Source organism: Rhinoraja longicauda, chromosome 2, assembly GCF_053455715.1.
Source record: "Rhinoraja longicauda isolate Sanriku21f chromosome 2, sRhiLon1.1, whole genome shotgun sequence".
Lineage (NCBI taxonomy): Eukaryota > Metazoa > Chordata > Chondrichthyes > Rajiformes > Arhynchobatidae > Rhinoraja > Rhinoraja longicauda.
In genome coordinates this window covers 55213851-55233905 of record NC_135954.1, presented here as the reverse complement: position 1 = coordinate 55233905, position 20055 = coordinate 55213851, and the positions used below count along the sequence as shown (strand labels likewise).

Sequence of the window (20055 nt, the reverse complement as noted above, 5' to 3'; positions counted from 1 at the left end):
TCAAGTCTTGAAAGTTTCTCATGTTAAAAAGGTAATCATATTTCAGCACACCTGCTGACCATGTGCCTCCAGGTGTTAGAGTCATTGAGTTGGAACATCCATTTGAACAATCCTTGGTGTGCTGGTGCATGTTATAACAATAGAAGTTGAGGGGTTTGCCAGATATGGATTTATTTGAAAGTTATCATCAAACCAGAGGCCATCTGTATGTCAGTTCCACATTTCATGGACAATTTGCACAGCTTACGCAAACAATAATGTTGCAAACTCTGAAACTTCTCACCTAAGAAGATTAAAATTTTGACTCGTTTTTGATACCAATGAAGCATTCTATCTGTATTTATTAGATTCTTGGATACTGCACAGATATCACAGATAACCATAGCTACCGTGGTAAATTTTTGTTTCCATTCCAGAGTTTATCTTTCCTGGCTGGGAACAAACAATGCATCAATAGGTGGTTTATTGAATAAAAGAAACATTAATGTGTCAAGAAAGCGTACATGAACCTGCTAATCTTTCATCGATAATCATTGGCTTTTTGAAAGGTCAGCTATTATTGGCAGTAGAACATGGGGCTACAAGTATGACTTCTGGATTTAGAAAAACTTTGCAATTTGGATAAAGCCTAGAGCCCTCAGTTACTTTTTTTGTATTTCATTGGCGATGCAATAAAGATATATCCTTTGGTAAACAAAGCATCAGAACATTTATTTATACTTGAATGGCTTGCAGATTGGCTGATGTTACTCATGTCCTCTGTGTCAGCTAGAAAGGAACCCGAGGCAAAAGTGTTCAGGATTACATTGACCTTTACAATGGCAACCGTGGAGGCTGGCTGACGTCCATACCCCAGCATCTGTCACAATGCTGTCGCTTCCTCTGAGGTGAAGCATTGTCACCATTCACACTGTTGATTTGACACGAGTTGAAAGATGTCCCTCAAACATTGATTGGAAGGAGAAGATCAAGAGGACAAGTGCATAGAAAATCATCTCTGTTGTTCAGACCAATCACACTCTTGTCCTATTACTTTTCTTCTGAAGTTGAGTTGCATTTACTTCCATGAAAGAATTTCAGAGCTAGATTAGGGCATATTGACATAACTGAACAGCTCATTGAGCACTAATAACAGGGCAGGAATAAAATGTCTCTCATGCATGATATAGTATTACATGTATATTTCCATATTCTAAACACGGACAATCATTTATAGTCAAACGAGGATAATTCCTCCAAGTTGGGAAGAACATTGGTCTTTGGTCACAAGCTCTACATAAGTGTATGGCTCCTGGACATTCCATTCCACTGACCTGAATGGATCCAGGTACATGGAGGCGATGTGCAAATAATTAGGAGGTTCATCACCACCTCTTGAAGGGGATATAGAGTTTAAATTTAGTGTGACACTGTGGAAACAGCCCACCGAGTCCACACTGACCAATAATCAACCCATACACTAGGACTATCCTACACATTGAGGACAATTTACAATTTTACTGAAGCCAATTAACCTACAAATTTGTACATCTTTGGAGTGTGGGAGGAAACCGGAGCACCCACAAAAAAACAATGCAGTCGCAGGGAGAAATTACAAATTCTGTACAACCAGCAGCTGTAGTCAGGATCTAACCCAGATCTCTGGCATTTTCAGGCAGCAACTCTACCGTTATGCCACTATGCTGCCCACAAGGATGAACAATAGATGCTCAGATGCTAGCCTAGTCAGCCATGCCAATACCCCCCCCCAAAAATGTAATAAAGAAAGAACTTTTATAAAGTGACAATTATAATAAATGTCCCAGTGGAATATCCACAGTCTGCTTCAGTCTGAGGCAGAGTGTGTTTAAATGTAAACACTTTTACTGTCCCATGTGCATAATTGCTCTGTCTAGACTGATTTCATTATTTATAATTAATCAACTCTCTCACATAAATATTCCAACAGTGTTATCCAGTATTAATCAAGAATATCACAGACGTTCTCCTTGTTTTCTGTGATGTATTTATCTCTTTGTTTTCATCTCAAATTAGAAAAGTAATCTAGCCCATTATCACAATGCTGTCCGTGGGGCAAATTGTGCTTGAGTTGGCTGTCTCCTTTCCCATATTACAAATAAAACCACACTTCAAAAGCATTCCATTGACTGTAAGCACTTTGGGGCATTCAGATATCATAGTAGGTTCTATATGTGCTATATAATTACAAACCACTCAATCTTTCATCACACCAATCATGCCTTCGGTATGCAAAACAAAGAATATCAATGTGGCTTGTCACATGTGACAATAAAGTATCAGTCATTCATTACTTTTCAGGACATGGTGGATATTAACAATTAAACCGGGCATCACAACTGAGGATTCTGGTGACAAACATAAGCAAATGTTTAGGGTCTTCTGTTTTATCCTCTGGTGTGGCTGGATTCATATTCCTAGCATTTTGCAAAATATTCTACCTATCACTGCTGAACGTATCAGATGCCACATACCACTTCCAATGCTTATCTCAAGAGCAGCTGACAATAAGCCCTTATTGTCTTGCTTTACGCTGTCCAGGTAAATGTCATGGATTAATTAGGGACAGTCAGCATGGCTTTTTACATGGCAGATTGTGTTTTATTAACTTGTTTGAGTTCTCCCAGGAGATGATGAAAGTGATAGATGAGGGCAGGGTGGTGAATGTTGGCTACATGAATTTTCGTAAAGCATTTGATAAAGTTCCCCCTGGTTGGCCAATCCTGAAGAATAAGATGCATGGAACTAACAGCAATTTTGTTGTATGGATTCAGAATCTGCACGTTTTAGGAATGTGGGAAGAAACCGGAGCACCCAGAGAAAACCTACGTGGTCATAGAGAGGGCGTACAAAGTCCGTACGCATAGCACCGTTAGTCAGGATCAAACCTGGATCTCTGGCATTGTGAGGCAGCAACTCTACCATTCTGCCTCTGTGTAGCCCAAAGTGTTGTCTGTGCTGGCACATCTGCTGTTTGTGATATATATAAATGACTTTGCCGTCAACGTAGATGGGTTGGTTAGTAAGTTTGCAGGTGACACCAAGTTTACTAGGGTCATGGACTGTGAGGAAGGCTGTCAAATTATACAGTGGGATGTGGATCAGCTGCAGAAATGGGCAGATAAATGGCAGATGGAGTTTAACCCAAGCAAGTGTGAGGTGTTGCACATTGGACGTTAAAATAAAGGGGAAGCTATACAATTAATGACATGACCCTTAACAGCATTGACGTACAGAGGGATCTTGGGGTCCAGGTCATAACTCCCTGCAAGTGACAACACAAGTAGATTGACTGGAAAATGAGGTACGTGTATGCTTGCTTTCATAGGTCGTGGCATTGTGTACAAGAGTCAGGAAGTCATGACGCAGCTTTATATGACCTAAGGTGCCATTTGGAGTATTGCGTACAGTTCTGGCTATCCCATTACAGGAAGGATGTGGAAGCTTTGGAAAGGATGCACAGGAGGTTTACCCAAATGATGCCTGGATTAGGGGATATTAGTTACAGGAAGAGATTGGATGATTTGAATTAATTTTCTGGAATTCCAGAGGTTGCAGAGACACTGGAGTGAAGTATATAAAATTATGAAGATTTGAAGGAGATGTGCAGGGCATTTTTATTTTACATAGAGGGTGGTGAATGCTTGGAATGTGCTGCAGGGGGTCGTGGTTGAGCAGATATGAAAGTGGCATTTAAGAGACTTTTGGAAAGTTGCATTGATATGCTGGGAGTGGAGGGATGTGGATTATGTGCGGCAGATAAGAGTTGGTCCTGGCATAATGTTTAGCACATAGAGTGTGAGTCGAAGGGCCTGTTCCTGTGGTGTATTCGGTGCGATGCATGTAAGTTTCCTTAGTTGTATTAGATCCATCTGATCCACTAACACTTGTATAATTAGGGATTACAATAATCCATCAAATTGCCAAAGATAGAAGGCAACAATGATTGGATAGCTAGGGAAGGCTTCTTCTCTGTAAAAGAAAATAGTTTCCCACATTGAAGGTAAAATAGTTGCGGAGAAATTGTTCCATTTAATGCCTGCACCTGGGCAATTTCACATCAAATCTTCAGTAATTGAAAAGAAGATCCTGGATTTTGAAACTTTTTGTGTGAAAGAATGGTGTCACTTTTAATGCATACTTGGATGAACATTTGATATGCCATAACTACAAATCAACAGACCAAGAATTGGGATATGGAATTAGGCTGAATACCTTCTCTTTGAGCAACATAGGCCATACAGTGGCTTGAAATCAATAAATGTAAGGTTCCGTGCCATTGCTAGGAGGATTTATGAAGAATGTCATTTTATTTTGAAATTGCTTTTATTGGTTAGAATGTTTAATTGAATTAAGTAATGAGATGAATCCCATTTAGTTTATTGAAGCACTTCCATCTTAGATGACCATAATGATGGTTCTTAATTTAAAATTAAGCCTTAGATACAGTCGATTTATGAAGCGGGAACAGTGAAGGATTACAATTGATATACTGTTGGGAATGTATACTAAGGATTATTATAGATACACTTTACAGAAAAGGCCATTTGGGCCAACCACAATGTTATATTTTTGTATTCCTCATCTAACATTTTCAGCAAAACCTATTTTTTCCTACTCCCTTCAAAATCCCTTCCTTTATCTGCCTTATCCTCTCCTATAGCTCCCCTTTTTTTCAATTTCCCTCCATTTCAACGACGTGTGAGTTTGTAGTTTAATTAGTCTCCATAAAATTGCCTCCAATGTGTTGGGAGTTTATGAGAAAATGGGATAATGTTGAACTACGGTGCTGGGTGATTGATGATTGGCATGGACTTGGTGTTCCTATGGGCCCTGTTCAGTGCTGTATCTCTAAACTAAACTAAACTAAACTAAACTAAACTAAACTAAACTAAACAAAACTAAACAAAACTAAATGTATGCTTGCCCAACCTACCCTTACATGTATCTATACTATTTGCTTTAATCACTTCTTCTGGTAGTGTGTTCCACATTCTCACCCTTCCTTTTATTTAAAATATATATTTTGAACTCCCTATTGGATTTCTTGGTGACCAGCTCATAATGATGGTCAATCGTCATGATCTCTCCCAGAAGTGGAAGAAAATGCTCTCCCCATCTGCTCTGTAAACAACACTACATGATTTTGAAGGCTTGTAGCAGTTCATCCATCGTTTTTTGTTCCGACTGAGATATTGTCATAAAATTGCACCCAAAATAACATCAAATTTATGACTGAAAAATGGTGAGATTCCATTTGAGTTTCCAAGTAAAGTTGCATAAGTCCAAAAGTTGAATTTGCCATCAGCTAGCTCAGTAGGTTCAGTTTAATGAGTATAGCTGAAAATGCTTTTGTCAGCAAAAACAAGGATTCAATAAGAACTAAATAAGGGTGTTCAGTCCTCCAGCTGTAATTAAACTCATTGAAAGTAACAGAAATTTTAAAATAAACCCTACAGAACCATTTAAAACTCAAATTGATCATTTTTTGTGTAAATTCTTTACCACAGGTCTGACTAGGTCAGAGAGAGTGGTCGGCGTGGACTGGTAGGGCCGAATGGGCCTGTTTCCGTGCTGTAGTTGTTATATGGTTATATGGTTATACAGCATAAAGATAATTGTACTATAGCCACTTGCCCTAAGTAAATGAATACAGTTGAAAGAATGTTCCCAAGCCAATGCTGTTGGCGGAGTTTCTTAATATCTGGGAGGCCTATATTTTGCATCCAATGAATGATGTGGTGTGAATCTACAACCCAAATAAATTGTGAAGCACAATTGTCTGGTGGGTCCATTATTTACATTTAAAACATCCTTAATATTTGTGTTGGACTACCTTATTCTTGCCAAATAGGCACAAATAACCAAAAATAAGTTGCCCTCTGATGTTTGGCCTGCTTGGCAGGTTAGGCTGGACATTGATCATTATGGGTAAGAAAAATATCTGATAAATCAGTGATAATATCACTTTAAAAAAAATCTATTGTGGATTTCCATCTGATTAATTGTACATTGGGTTGAATTTATATTTCAACATGATTATTAAATCAAAGTAATCTTCAAGTGTTGATTTACTTTGTTTTTATTTGACAGAGTACATACAACTCCATTGTATAATTTGCACTTTTATGTCTGTTTTAAGGAAATCCAATATATAGATAGAATAAATTGTGTGTAATTAAAGCTGCACAGAGGCTTGAAAATTTACATTGCATAGTTTTTATCTTTGACATCAAGGATATAATTACAGAAGAATGATAAGATTTAGACACATAAATAAACTACACAATCTTCTTGGGCCTGCTTTGCCTTTCAATAGGATTATGCCATCTCAAGAATATTTCCCCTCCTGATTTCCAATCCCTTAGTGAGCAATGTCCGGAATAAACTAAATGACACAGCATTCACAACACTCTAATGTAGAGAATTTCAAAGGCTTGTATACTGGTAAAGAACGTTTGTCCCATTTCAGTGCCTAAAACCCATTACTTATGCTGAGGGCTGAGGGAATGATCCTCAGTGAGAGGTAATAGCCTCTCAGCATCCACTATGTCACTCCCTCTCCAAGTTCTACATATTGCAATGCGATCACCACACATTTTTTAAGCTCCAATGATCGTTGTCCAATCTTCTCCTCAGATGTCTTCCAAGGTGCCATCCTACAGAATCTATCCAGCACCATCTCCAAATAAAGTAGGTCTTTTCCAAGGTATGTATATCAGAAGTGGACATAGGAGATTCAAGATGTAACCTCATCAAACCTCAGTATAATATCCTACCCTTGCATTTCAATTTCCTTTGGATGAAGGCCAACATAGTGGTCACCTTCTGCGGATCCCTTCAGACTTAAGTATTTTCTGGACATTTCAAAAATATTGGTCTTCAACATTTTCTGACCATAGAATTGTCTGCCTGCTCTATCCCATAGCTCCATCCGAGCCAGCAAATGTGGGTTCAAGCATTGTATCATTACACCAAAGTCATTAACAGGACTGTAAATAACTTATTGTGCAATACTGATCCTTGCAGCATTCCAGTAATAACAGGCGGTCAACCAGAAAATGTTTATTATTACTCAGTTTTATGATCTTTCACGTTCTGATATAGTATCTCCAATGCTGTGAACCTTATTTTGAGTTACAGACATCTTAATCAAATGCCTTTGAAAATCTCTCTCTCTCTATATATATATATATACATATATATATATATATATAAACACAAATATACAGAGAGAGATTTTCAAAGGCATTTGATATATATATATATATATATATATAGAGAGAGAGAGAGAGAGATTTTCAAAGGCATTTGATTAAGATGTCTGTAACTCAAAATAAGGTTCACAGCATTGCACATATATTTAGATTAACTGTTTCATCCTCAAATACTAATTCACTTTTTGAAAAAAATATTGGAAGAATGCAACAGATCAAATTAATCAGGTTGGTACTCCCGGTGGTTCAGCACTTCAACTCCCCCTCCCACTCCCAGTCTGACCGTTCTGTTATGGGCCTCCTCCAGTGTCATAGTGAGGCCCACCAGAAATTGGAGGAACAGCACCTACTATTTTGCTTGGGCAGCTTTCAGCCCAGCGGTATGAACATTGACTTCTCTAACTTTAGATAGCTCCTTTGTCCCTCCCCCTCCCCCTTCCCAGTTCTTCCACTGTCTTCCTGTCTCCACCTATATCCTTTCTTTGTCCCGCCCCCCTGACATCAGTCTGAAGAAGGGTCTCGACCTGAAACGTCACCCATTCCTTCTTTCTTAGATGCTGCCTGACCTGCTGAGTTACTCCAGCATTTTGTGATACCACCAATGCTGTCTGGTCATCTGATATTTTCCAATATTTTCATATTTTATTTCAGATTTCTACCCTCTGCAGTATTCTACCATTGTCCTATTTCTCCTTTCCAAACCATGTTGACTCTTCCTGATCATATTAGAAGTTTGCAAAAAGACTAGTTTGCCAGACACAACTTCCTGATCTAGTTGGGAAGGGATAAGAATCTCTTCTGCCACAGCAAGGCAAACCTAGGCTGCACTGAATTGGAGTCCTTCCAATGTTTTATGATCCCAAATCTGCACTCACCTCCAGCATAATGATCAAGTCAGAGGCTGGAGTTTACTGGGAAGTACAAACACAGCTGTGCCAAAATGCCACTATTTCTCCACAAAAGTGCCAACGTTTAGGATTCCTGCATAAATTCGGAAGTCTGAAATTTGTTGGCTTGGCTTTGCTGGTGTCTTGTTAATGGCACACTGAGTCCAGCAATAATGTCGAAACTTCCCAAGTTTTCTGAGAGATCTATCTGTTGAACCTATGCCTGGTAAAATAGGACAGAGGAACAGCAAGTCCATTCATTTCAATGTTGAAGAATAGTGTGGGGGATAAGAATAGGTTTGTACTAGATTATGTCAAAAAATTTTTTTGCTTTACTCTTAATTGTTTACTGTATGCACGTGTTGTTACTTGCCAGCCGAGCACCAAGGCACGATCCTTTTATGTGTACATACTTGGCCAATAAACTTATTCATTCGTTCATTCATGATTATTTATGGTTGAAGCTCTCCACAGCCACATTTTCAGATTTACGAGGTATACTGTTTGCTCCCAAGTTCTTGTTATTTTTCACTTGGGATATGGCCTTTATGACTCACCAGTCAGGAGAGGGGAGAAGACCAGACTGGATAGGCTGTTGTGGGCTGGTGTCAAGGGATACCTTTTCAAAGCCACAGTTGAGGAAACCTCTGAATTTCTTTCTTCCTCCAGCGAATGGCTTTTTGCTCCTGATGAATTCAACCCTTATCTCAGTCGGGTGTGGGCTTGATTGTTTGGACCGTAGGTGGACTTGATGCCATAGAAAAAGTCATGCATATCACAGTTGTCAGTAAGTTGCTAAGGCTGTTGCACGCTCTCAATCCATCACCTGCTTACTAGGTCATGGGTTTTCAGCATTTGCACTTGCTCAGAGGCTGAGCTCCAAGCAATTACAATACAATATCTTTATTGTCATTGTGCAGGGGTACAACGAGATTGGGAATGCACCTCCCATACAATGCAATAAATCAATTAGCGAATCAATATTAATTTAAGCAACCCAATGAAACAAATTAGAACAGTTTTAAAACAGAATAAAGTGCAAGTAGATCTGTGCCGGTTCACTGTGGGATATGACCATCCGGCACAGCAGGACTGGCTCATAGCAGCTATGGCCCTGGTGATGAAGCTGTTCCTGAGTCTGGAGGTGCAGGCGTAGAAGGCCTTGTATCGTCTGCCTGATGGTAGAAGTTCGAACAGACTGTTGCGGGGGTGTGAGGAGTCTTTGTGGATGCTGGTGGCTTTTCTGAAGCATCGTGTGTTGGCTCCTTCACTGAAGCATACTTTACAATGCACCTCTATGTTTCTATGTTTCTCTGTTAATGTCCTCCAACAATAAACATTCTTGGCGTGACTTTGGAAAAAGTGGGTTATTTATGTTATAGAGAAATAGAGGCGTTGAATTATACAGCATAGAAACTGGCTGTTTGGTCCAGCTCATCTATGCCAACCTATTTAAGTGCCTCTCTCAATATTTTTTATATGTAATGATTGCATCTGTCTATACCTTTGACTCTCGTGAGTTCCAAATATCAACCAGATTCTGTGTAAAAAATAACTTCCCCCTAAAAAGCCCTTTAATATTTCTTCCTCTCACATTAAATCTATGCTTTCTAGTTTGTGATATTCCAATCATGCTGTATAACTCTCGGCCTGTAGGCAATATGTGGCAGCACGGTTGCAACAATAAAACTGATTTGTAACTAAACGGACGATGTGCCTTTTTTCTGTTCTACTAGTCAGATCCTTTAACCTGTTCCCTTGTAACAATACAATGCTCTGGGTCAGACTGTTCGGGCAAAATTCTCGTATAACATTCGACCCCTCGAACAGTCTGGCTACCATCACATTTGGCCCGCTCTCGTACATAAACTAATCAGATTTGTTGGCAAGAGAGAGAAAAAACCCAATACGGCTTGGTATGCGCGGGTCTGTTTTACAGAAGCACATCTCTCTCTCTCTCTCTCTCTCTCTCTCTCTCTCTCTCTCTCTCTCTCTCTCTCTCTCTCTCTCTCTCTCTCTCTCTCTCTCTCTCTCTCTCTCTCTCTCTCTCTCTCTCTCTCTCTCTCTCTCTCTCTCTCTCTCTCTCTCTCTCTCTCTCTCTCTCTCTCTCTCTCTCTCTCTCTCTCTCTCTCTCTCTCTCTCTCCTCTCTCTCTCTCTTTCTTCTCTCCTCTCCTTAAAATCCTCTAAATTCACAAGAAGGATGACACGGCGGTACAGTTGCTGCCTTGTAGCACCAGAGACCTGGGGTTAATCCTGACTATGGGTGCTGTTTGTATGGAGTTTGTCGCCATGACCCCGTGGGTTTTCTCAGAGATCTTTGGTTTCCTCCAACATTGCAAAGACGTACAGGTTTGTAGATTAATTGGCTTGGTGAAATTGTAAAAAATTGTCCCTAGTGTGTTTAGAATAGTGAGGGATCGCTGGTTGGTGCAGACTCAGTGGGCCGAAGGGCCTGTATCTCTAAACTAAAAAAATTAAAATCTTGTAATTCATGCTTGGAGTAGATTGATTGCGGGAATAGAGAGGTCCAGAAAATTGGATGCTTTTACAAGTGCATTAGTGAGAGTTCAAGGTAGGCTTGTTCCCGTTAGAGTGAAGAGAAAGGCAGGTTGTCAAGGAACCCTGGATGAAGAGGCAAATTGAGGCTCTGGTCAGGGAAAAGAAGAGGCATGGGCTAGTTATAGCAGTTTGGATCAAATGTACCCCTGGAGGACTATTGAGAATTGAGGAGTATCAGGAAAGAGAATCAGGAGGGGAAAAAGGGCATGAGATAGTTCTGACAGATAAGATTAAGGTGAATCCAGAGATTTGATAAGTACTGGCAATCAAGGGAAAAAGGGTAGTTGGAGAGAGAATGGAAACCAAAGTTGTCAAGCCGCATGGACAAGGTCTCAAATTATTATGCTTCCTATGTACCTATCTTAATATCTGTTAAATGTTGTCTTTTGTCTGCCATCACAGCTTCCTCTGACTGCTCCTTCCACATGTGCATCAACTTCTACCTGAGGAAATTAGTCCCTAGGTCTCTTCATCATCCTTCTTTTTCAATATTGAACCTGTGCCCTGTAGTTCTGGACTCCTCTACCTTAGATAAGAGGCTGTGATCATCCACCTTGGCCATGCCTCTCAAGATTATGTGTGCCTCTATGAGGTCACCCCTCAGCTTTCTACACTCCAGGGAAAAATAGTCCCAGCTAACCAGTCTCCCCCTATAATTTAAACACAGATTCCTGCAGCACACCATTAGCTACAGGCCTCCAATCAGAAAAACAACCCTCCTTTCTTGGTCCTACCAACACACAGAAAAGTTGTCCTTAATCTGGTACCCATGATGGTGACCTGGGTACCATTGGTATTTGGGATCCACTATACCTAACTGCATAATTAGCACAAAGGCCAGTGGTAAATAAATCTCAACGTTGACAGTACCATGTGGTCCAACCTGATTTTGTAGTACTGCTGATTTGGGGAGAAATGAGAGACTGGCGCATGCATAGCAATTTTCCCATTCTTTTCAGAATTCCACAAAGCACTTTATAACCAATAGAGTACTTTAGACGAGGAGTTTAGTTGAGTTTTATGTTTAGTTTAGTGATGCAGCAAAGAAACAGGCCCTTCAGCCCACTAAGTCAAAGCCGACCAGAGATCCCCATACACTAGCACTATCTTAAACATTAGGGACAATTTACAATTTTAACTGTGCCTCCCAGTTGTCATTGTTATAATGTTGGGAACACCAATTTACATACACTGAACTCTCATACACCACAGTGATAATGACAAGTAATCTGGCTTAAGTAAATTTATTTGAAAGAGAGATACTGGGCAGCACATTGAGGACAATCCCCTTACTCTTCCACATTTTACCATTTCAATTTACTTGAAAGAGCAGTCAATAGTTCAATATTTAACTGCCTACTTCAGAGCAATACTCCCTGAGTAATGCACATGGAATGTAAGCCTATTTTTGGTGCTCCGTACTCAACAATTGTACTTGAACCAAAGCATTAGGCCTCATCGGTTACCATGTGTGCAATATCTGATACTAAGAAATGATCCACCTCTCTCTCCCCCGAGAGAGTGCATCAACTCTTTGGCCATGTAGTGCCATGAGATCATTCACATCAACCTGAGAGAACAGACAGACTCTCCATTTAACATTTCTGCTGAAGTACTGGTATCTCTATCGATGCAAGGCTTCTCAAAAAGCTACTGGCATGTCACTGTGGATTTTCCCAGTGTGCAGATTTAAATATCCATTTCAATCTGCTCAATAGGCCTGGCTGCTAACATTACTAATGTTATATCAGAGCTGCCAGCATAGTTAGTCATTACAAATGTTAAAATTCAGGGTTGAAGAATATACAGCCTTACAGACCTGAAACTTGATGCTTTTCACACAGGGCGAGCTCAACACGAATCAAAGATATATTGCAGCTCATCTGAAGGTGGAGTACACTTCCCTTGCTTGCAATTCCATTACAAATTGAAGGATTGGTAGTTTCCTCTTTCTCAAAGGAAGTGTTGTATAGATATTTAGGTGTTTGATTTTTTCACGTAAATTGAACAAATTAAAACAATGATTGAGAGTTGTGCATTTTCTTGATGGCTGTGCAAATCCTTTGCTGCCCATCTCATTATCCCACCCAAAACATTTATTTTGAGAAGACACATATTGCGGAATCCCTTGAAAGCCCAGAAAATGTATCTCATTAACTACATGGACCAGACAGGTCAAGGGTATAATAGGTTTCATTCTATGCAGGGAAAAGGTGATCCCAGGCAGATAGACTGCAGTCAGCCTTTGCAATGCATGTGGTAGTACAGTGACTTGTGTTGAAGTTGTGAGATCTTTGCAGGATTTACCTGCATTAGTGTTTCCCATATAACTACCCCTCCACTTCACCCCAATGTAATTGATTTACTTGAAATGCTGCCCATTTGTAATAGATATTGTAGCACAATGGTTTAAGTTACTGGAGTAGCAGCCAAACATTATTAAACAGGTCATCCTTCACAATTACCACCAGCGTCAATGAAATTCCACCACCAGATAAAAATTCCCCTTTCTGCATTTTGTAGAACTGTTCCTTGGTCTGTTCTCCCTTCCCCAACAACCCTCCCTTTCCCTCTTAATGGAATTCCACATGCAATTTCAAGAGGTGCATCACCTATCCTCTTTTCCCTTCCCACCATCTGAGAACCCAGAAAATATTTCCTGGTGAAATGGTGATTAACCTGCATTTCTTGCAATCTTATGCACCACAATGTGGTCTTATCTACACCAGAGAAGTCAAGTGCACATGCAGTTACTCTTTTGCAGGGAATCTATGTTCGTTTGCAATTTAAAACATAAAACAAACATGTTTTGTTTCTTCCCCAGTTCTGGCGGAAAGGTCTTTGACCTGAAACGTTCGGTATGTTTCACTTCCCACATTTATGCCTGACCAACTGCATTTTCTTTTTTTTATTGTCATGGCAATGCTCAGGTTTAAAAATTGCTAACTGATGTAAACTGTAAGAATTTTAATGCTCTAGTTTGTCAGTAGAGCAGCAGAAAGTCTCAAGTGGGCCTGCAGATTTGTGACTGTGTTTTCTGCTGTGATAGGCTGAATATTAAAAGAAATCACAGTTGAAATGGATGTGCACAATTGTGTTTAGTTTAGGTTAGATTAGTTTAGAGATACAGAGTGGAAACAGGCCTTTCGGCCCTTCGAGACAGCGCTGACTAGCAATCTTTACAATCTTTACCAAAACCAATTATCCTACAAACCCATGCATTCTTGGAGTGTGGGAGGAAACCAGAGCACCCGGTCACGGGAAGAATGTAAAAACTCCACCCCGGCAACACCCATGGCCAGGTTTGAACCCGGGGCTCTGGCGCTGTAAGGCAGCAACTCTACCACTCTAATTCTGCTAAATTGAAGTATCAAGTGCTTAGAAATTACTGCACATTGTTTAAGTAAAATGTGTTAATTTTGATAATAATATTTTTATCTTGCATTGCGCGATAGCACAATGATTACACTATTGGACTAGAATTCAAAAGGGCTGCATTACAAATCCAAGGATGCAAGGTCAGAGTACATTAAAGTAGCTGGGAAATTTAAATTCAAATCAAATTAATCTGAGAAGTATTATATGTTGAGGAGAATACAAGATGTTGCAAAAACCATAAACTTAACTAGAATCATTGCAGAATAGGGCATAGCCATTCAGCCCAGCAGTTCTATGCCAGAATATAGACACAAAAAGCTGGAGTAACTCAGCGGGACAGGCAGTTCCATGCCAGATCTTCATAGAGTAATTCAGTCAGTCCCATATTTTAGCTCTTTCCCCCCAGGCCACACATTATTTTTATCTTTAATTATTTGACCGAACCACTTTTGAAACCATAACTGATTCAGCATTCACCCAACCTCCGTGCAATACATTCCAGCTCGTTGCTGTAGAATATATATTTTTTACCTTACATCACCCCTGGATATTTTGGTAATGATTTTATTTCTATGTCCTCTGGTCCTGGAATACCATGCTAATTAGAATGTTCTCTCTTTTTTACTCTGTGTAAACCCACCTCGCTGTCAATTCTCCTCTCAGTCTTTTCCACTCCCCCCTATTTGATCCAAGGGGCTGTGGCACCTCACTCCAGCAGCCTTTCGTTTAATCCTTTCTTCTCTGTATCATGAGCTTTTACAACCTTGCTAAAGCGCAGGAGCCAGAACTGATTGTAACTTTCTAGTTGTGGCTGAACCTCACTGTTTAATGAATTTACAACATAATATTTTTTTCAACTATACAAATGGATGGAAATCTGTTACTTTCTCTTGATCTGGCCTTTTGTTGCCCATGGGGCATTTTGTTGTACAGTTAATTGCTCAGCAAAGCACTTAGGTTTATGGACAAAAGAAGCAGGCGGTAAAAACCACTCTTGACATCAGATGCCCACATCCCATAAATAAATGAAGAAGGTGAGAGGAATGTTTGCAAAAGGCATAGGGAACTCATCCATAGTTAGAGACTGAGCAAGATCAAAAAGCATTTTGTCATATTTAAAGTTTAGGCAAGTAAGTGGAACTAGCAATCACTTTCACCTCTTTGTCTCTTGAGATGGCCCATTGAAGATTGAGAAGGCATTTCTTTTGTTAGAGGGTGGTGAATCTGTGGAATTTATTGCCACAGAAGTCTGTGGAGGCCAAGTCAATGGGTATTTTTAAGGCAGAGATGGATATATTCTTGATTAGTATGGGTATCAGGGGTTATGGGGAGATCAAAGTCAAAGTCAAAGTCAACTTTATTGTCAATTTCCAGTTAGTTTACACAGACAGAAAATCGAAATACCGTTTCCCACAATCCCGAGGAATAAAGTGCATTAAATTAAGTTAAAATTAAAAAGGCACAGCAAACAACAATCAATATAAAATATAGTCACTTCAATGAAAAAAAGATGAAGATGAATATATTACAATTAAAAAAAAAAAAATGAACAGTAGTGCAAAGCTTGTCCATAGGAGCGTTAAAAAAAAAAGAAAAAAAAAAAGAAAAGTCTGGTGCTGGATGTGCGTGTGTGTGGGGTGTTAAAGTCCAGGTCCAATGGGGGCAGGGGAGAGAGGAGGGAGGGAGGGGAGAGAGTTCAGCATCCTGACAGCCTGGTGGAAAGAACTGTTCTTTAGTCGGGTGGTGCTCGACCTCAGGCTGCAAAACCTTCTCCCTGAAGGCAGGAGGGTGAAGAGGCTGTTGGAAGGGTGGGAGGGGTCACCCACAATGCTCAATGCTTTGCGGGTGAGGCGGGTGGTGTAAAGGACCAGGAGTGTTGGGAGTGAGGCGCCAGTGATCCTCTCAGCCGTGTTCACTATGCGCTGCAGGGTCTTACGGCTGGAGGCTGTGCAGCTTCCGAACCACACAGCCTCCAGCAGGAGATGGCAGAGAATGGGGTTAGGAGAAATGGATCAGCCATGATTGGGTGACAGAGTAGATTTGATGGCCTGAATGGTCTAATTCTGCTCCTATCACATGAACATGAGTCTGCATTTTCTCTGGCAGCCGAAACACACAGAGAAACCTCTGGCTCCTATTTCAAAATAAGCAAAACTGGTCATTTTCATCAGATTATAATGTTTTTGCCGTTTATTTTGCAGTTTGAACTTCTATAGATTTGTGGCAAAAGATCACACACTGCAGTCATTGGTGTTAAACCTGGAAAACACTCATCATGGAAATGTGTGGTTTCAAACAAAAATAGTCAGGGTTAATTGATTTTATTTCTTAGAAGCCAAAAAGCACACCAGAGGGATTTTAGCAACAGGCAGCCTGAGGCAATTTTTTTAAATGGAGCAAGTGGACAGGCTCTAGAATTCATAGCCTGAAAGATCACTGGAGACAGATTCACATTGAAAGCAATGTGGATAGAAATCTGTGGAAAAAAATATGTATGATTATTGGGAAAACATGAGGGAAGAGGACTGATGGACTGGGTTTGATGAATAAACAACTTCCATCCATGCTGTAGTTCTTCTATGATTAGCTGACTCTAATTGTTTCATTAAAGACCCATCCAGCCTTGATTTCTCATGTTTAGTTTTGTGAATTGAGGGAGGTGATTTGTTTTCAAAGCTACCCCCTTAAAGAGGGAAACATGAATAAAAGGTTATAGAGGGATCATAAGGGGTGGGGAAGGAGATAACCCAACAACAAGTTGCAAATTTAGTGGGAGCAGTAGGCAATCATTCAGAATGCTGGGAGGTTTGTCTGACCCTGCATGAATTTGTCAGTAAAAGTAAAATTCAGGGTAGTTCCTTCGTTGTTGTAATATGTTTTCTCACATCATGGTGCTTCATGGATAGAGTGATGTGGTGTCACCCATCTTCTCTCCAAGTTAAGCCTACTGGACTTGATGTTCCCAGGCAGTCTCCAATCTAAGAATTAACTTAACCTGTGTCTGCTCACCTTGTGAGATCGGGTACAATCAGCATTTACTAAACACCATTGCTAGACCTGTTCCAATTTAATTTTAATGCAATTTAATGCTGGAAATCTGAAACAAATACAGTCAATGCTGGAAGCAGAGAACAGGTCTAGCAGTAACAGTGGAAAGGAAAACGGAATTAACATTTCAGGGCAAAGACTCTGTCAGGTTAATTTTCCTATACTTTACTCTCTAAATAATTATTTATGTACAACTGCTTGTCTAATTTTCTCTGGTCTTTAGCTCCCTGCAGGAAGTTAGTTCTTGCTTCATTGGGAATGTTCATAAACAAATCATATCTCCACATTTGCCTTGTGTGAATTTGATATTGTAAATCCTGTCACTCGATTCTGTACGATGGGAAATAATCTTCCTTAATAATTCTACCAAAAGATTTCTTGATTTAAAAAATCTTTGCGCAGATATTCTTGGCTATTGAAACTCTAGTGGGTAAACCGTATGCAGTGTCTTACTTCCTCTTCAATTTTACACACCAAAGCTTGTGAACGACTGGAGGTACCTAAGGTACACCTAAGGTGGCACTGTTTGTAGTGCGTAGACGCAAGGAACTGCATTTGTTGGTTTTCCTTATTAATGTGAGTTTACTCCCACATCCCAAATATGTGTGGAGGAAGGAACTGCAAATGCTGGTTTAAACCAAAGATATATACAAAATGCAGGATTAATTCAGTGGGACAGGCAGCATCTGTGGAGGGAAGGAATGGGTGACGTTTTGGGTCGAGACCCTTCTTCAGACCTGAAGAAGAAGGGTCTTGACCCAAAAATTCTTCCATTCCTTCTCTCAAGTGATGCTGCCTACCCTGCTGAGTGACTCATGCATTTTGTGTCTATCCCAAATATGTGTGACTAAAAGGTTAATTGCCCACTGCAAATTGCCCCTATAGTAGGTAGAAAGGTGGTAGAATTGATCAAACTGTTGAGTTAATGTTTTGCGAACAGTTTGTGAGGGAATGGAATTGGTCTAAGAGCCGGCATAGACTCAATGAGATAAATGGTCTTCTGCAGCATAGGAAAATATGGGAGATGGAGCAAGGAAGTTGGTAGCAAAGTAATTATTTTATAATGTTTACCTCAAGAATATGTAGCAGAGATGAGTAAAAATTGAGGTGCAAATGGGGCATCATCTAACCAAATGGCACATTGGGTACAAGGGGTAAATAGCTTGCTCTTCTTTCTTTGTTCTAATTCATCAGATAGCATGCTGTGGTCTTCTTCAAAAAATTGCATATTTTGGGTACAAACAAAATGCAAGGAGTTGCAAGAAAGCCTGGATTGCAACATTTTCAGCAGTACATTTTAGGCTCAAAGCACTGCCAACTTCATCATGCATTGATGTGAAGGACCAAGCCAACTTTGATTCCAGTACAAATACAGTTTCTGGAATGAAGCTTCTCTTCTGTTCACAGTCAATCTGCTCCATTAGTCAAGTGTTGATCATTCCAGCACCTCTCTTTTTTGTTGTTAGTCTGAAGCTGCAGGAGCATTGTTACTGATTCTGAAAATAAATGATTGAAAATACTTCTGACATGAGGACATCAATAAAACCTCTGGCTCCAGTCATGAGGGCACTTCTATGGAATGACTTTGGGAATAACAACCAATCTGGTGATTTCCAATATGACTGGACAATTCATTAATCATTTATTGTTGGAGACAAAAGTCATACTTGATTATCTACAATCACTCAGACGGAATTTGTAACAATCAGTTATTACCCACTATGATCGTTAGCAATAACAACTACCATTAATGCATTGCTTATAACATGGTAAGCCATTTCAAAGGATTTCAATAGGGCTTTTTGAGCATTTTTTCGCCATCAGAAATATAAAAATGATCAAAAACAAACTGTTAAGGAACTGGGGGAGTTGCACATATATAAAACAAAAGTTTAGAGAAGTAGCTAGACTGTTGGAGACCCAGGAACCATACGTACAGCAGTTAATGATGAACTGATAAAATCTGGGAGTGCATAAAGCACGATCATTGAGGAAGCTTGAATATCTCAGGGGGTGTAGGCAGGGAGGTTGTTACAGAGATTTGAAACCAATGCAATTTAAAAAAAATTGTGTGGTTTGCTCGAACATGAAGCAGTATAAGCTGTTGCATATGAGGATGGATGATTGTGTTGTGCGGTAGTTTTGGATGAGGTAAAAGTTATGCAATGTGGCAGACAGGAGACTGCTTAAATGGGAGCACTGGATTAGTTAAATGTGGTGCCAAAAATATATGATGAGATAAACTGAAGAGGAGATAGACATGGCCAGTGTTAATTAATAATTAAAGGTCAGATTTAAATACACAGGCTTTAATGACAGCATACAATAATGTAATCACCAGTCAAATAGAGTACTTTTGGAAAAGATCTTCAATGTATTGGAGAAATGATTTCCCTTTATTTTAGTATTAATTCTCGGTGTATGGTATTCGTATAATGACCAACGCAACTGAAATGATCAAATACATTTAACAGTTACAAAATATAAAGCCTGAAACAGTCAGTGTTAAACTAGATGGTTGCCTTAGTAAAATGGGCAAGAAATCATTATGACAGAGTCTAGATCATGGTTTGGCAGCTGAATAGCTGGACTGAAGGTCATTGAATGTATATGATATGCATCCTTTATGTGGATGCTGTAAACACTGTCTGGACTGGGTTAATGAATTCTGGGTTGTGGTCTAATATAAAGATTAACAACAATGTCTGCATTCTTCTTAGTGAATTAAACATTTCATTGTGTCAGCTTCTATTGGCTCAGCATGACACACAAAGACAGTTCTCCAAGGAATTGCTTAATGAATTGGAGCCTTTGACTCATCTGGGATATTTCCACTTACATGAGTTAATTCCATTATCCGTTAGTCATATTTGGAGACAAATGATAGATGATAGCGCATCTGCTACGCTTCACTGCTTTGTTATCACGCCCCTCCTTTAGACATAAT

At 39.8% G+C, this 20055-nt stretch overlaps 1 protein-coding gene across 4 annotated transcripts in view; it reads left to right on the top strand.

The window, feature by feature from the left end:
• The window catches only part of LOC144604713 (cadherin-12-like), a 576800-nt gene that overhangs the window by 344756 nt on the left and 211989 nt on the right, over window positions 1–20055 (top strand). The window lies entirely within an intron of this gene.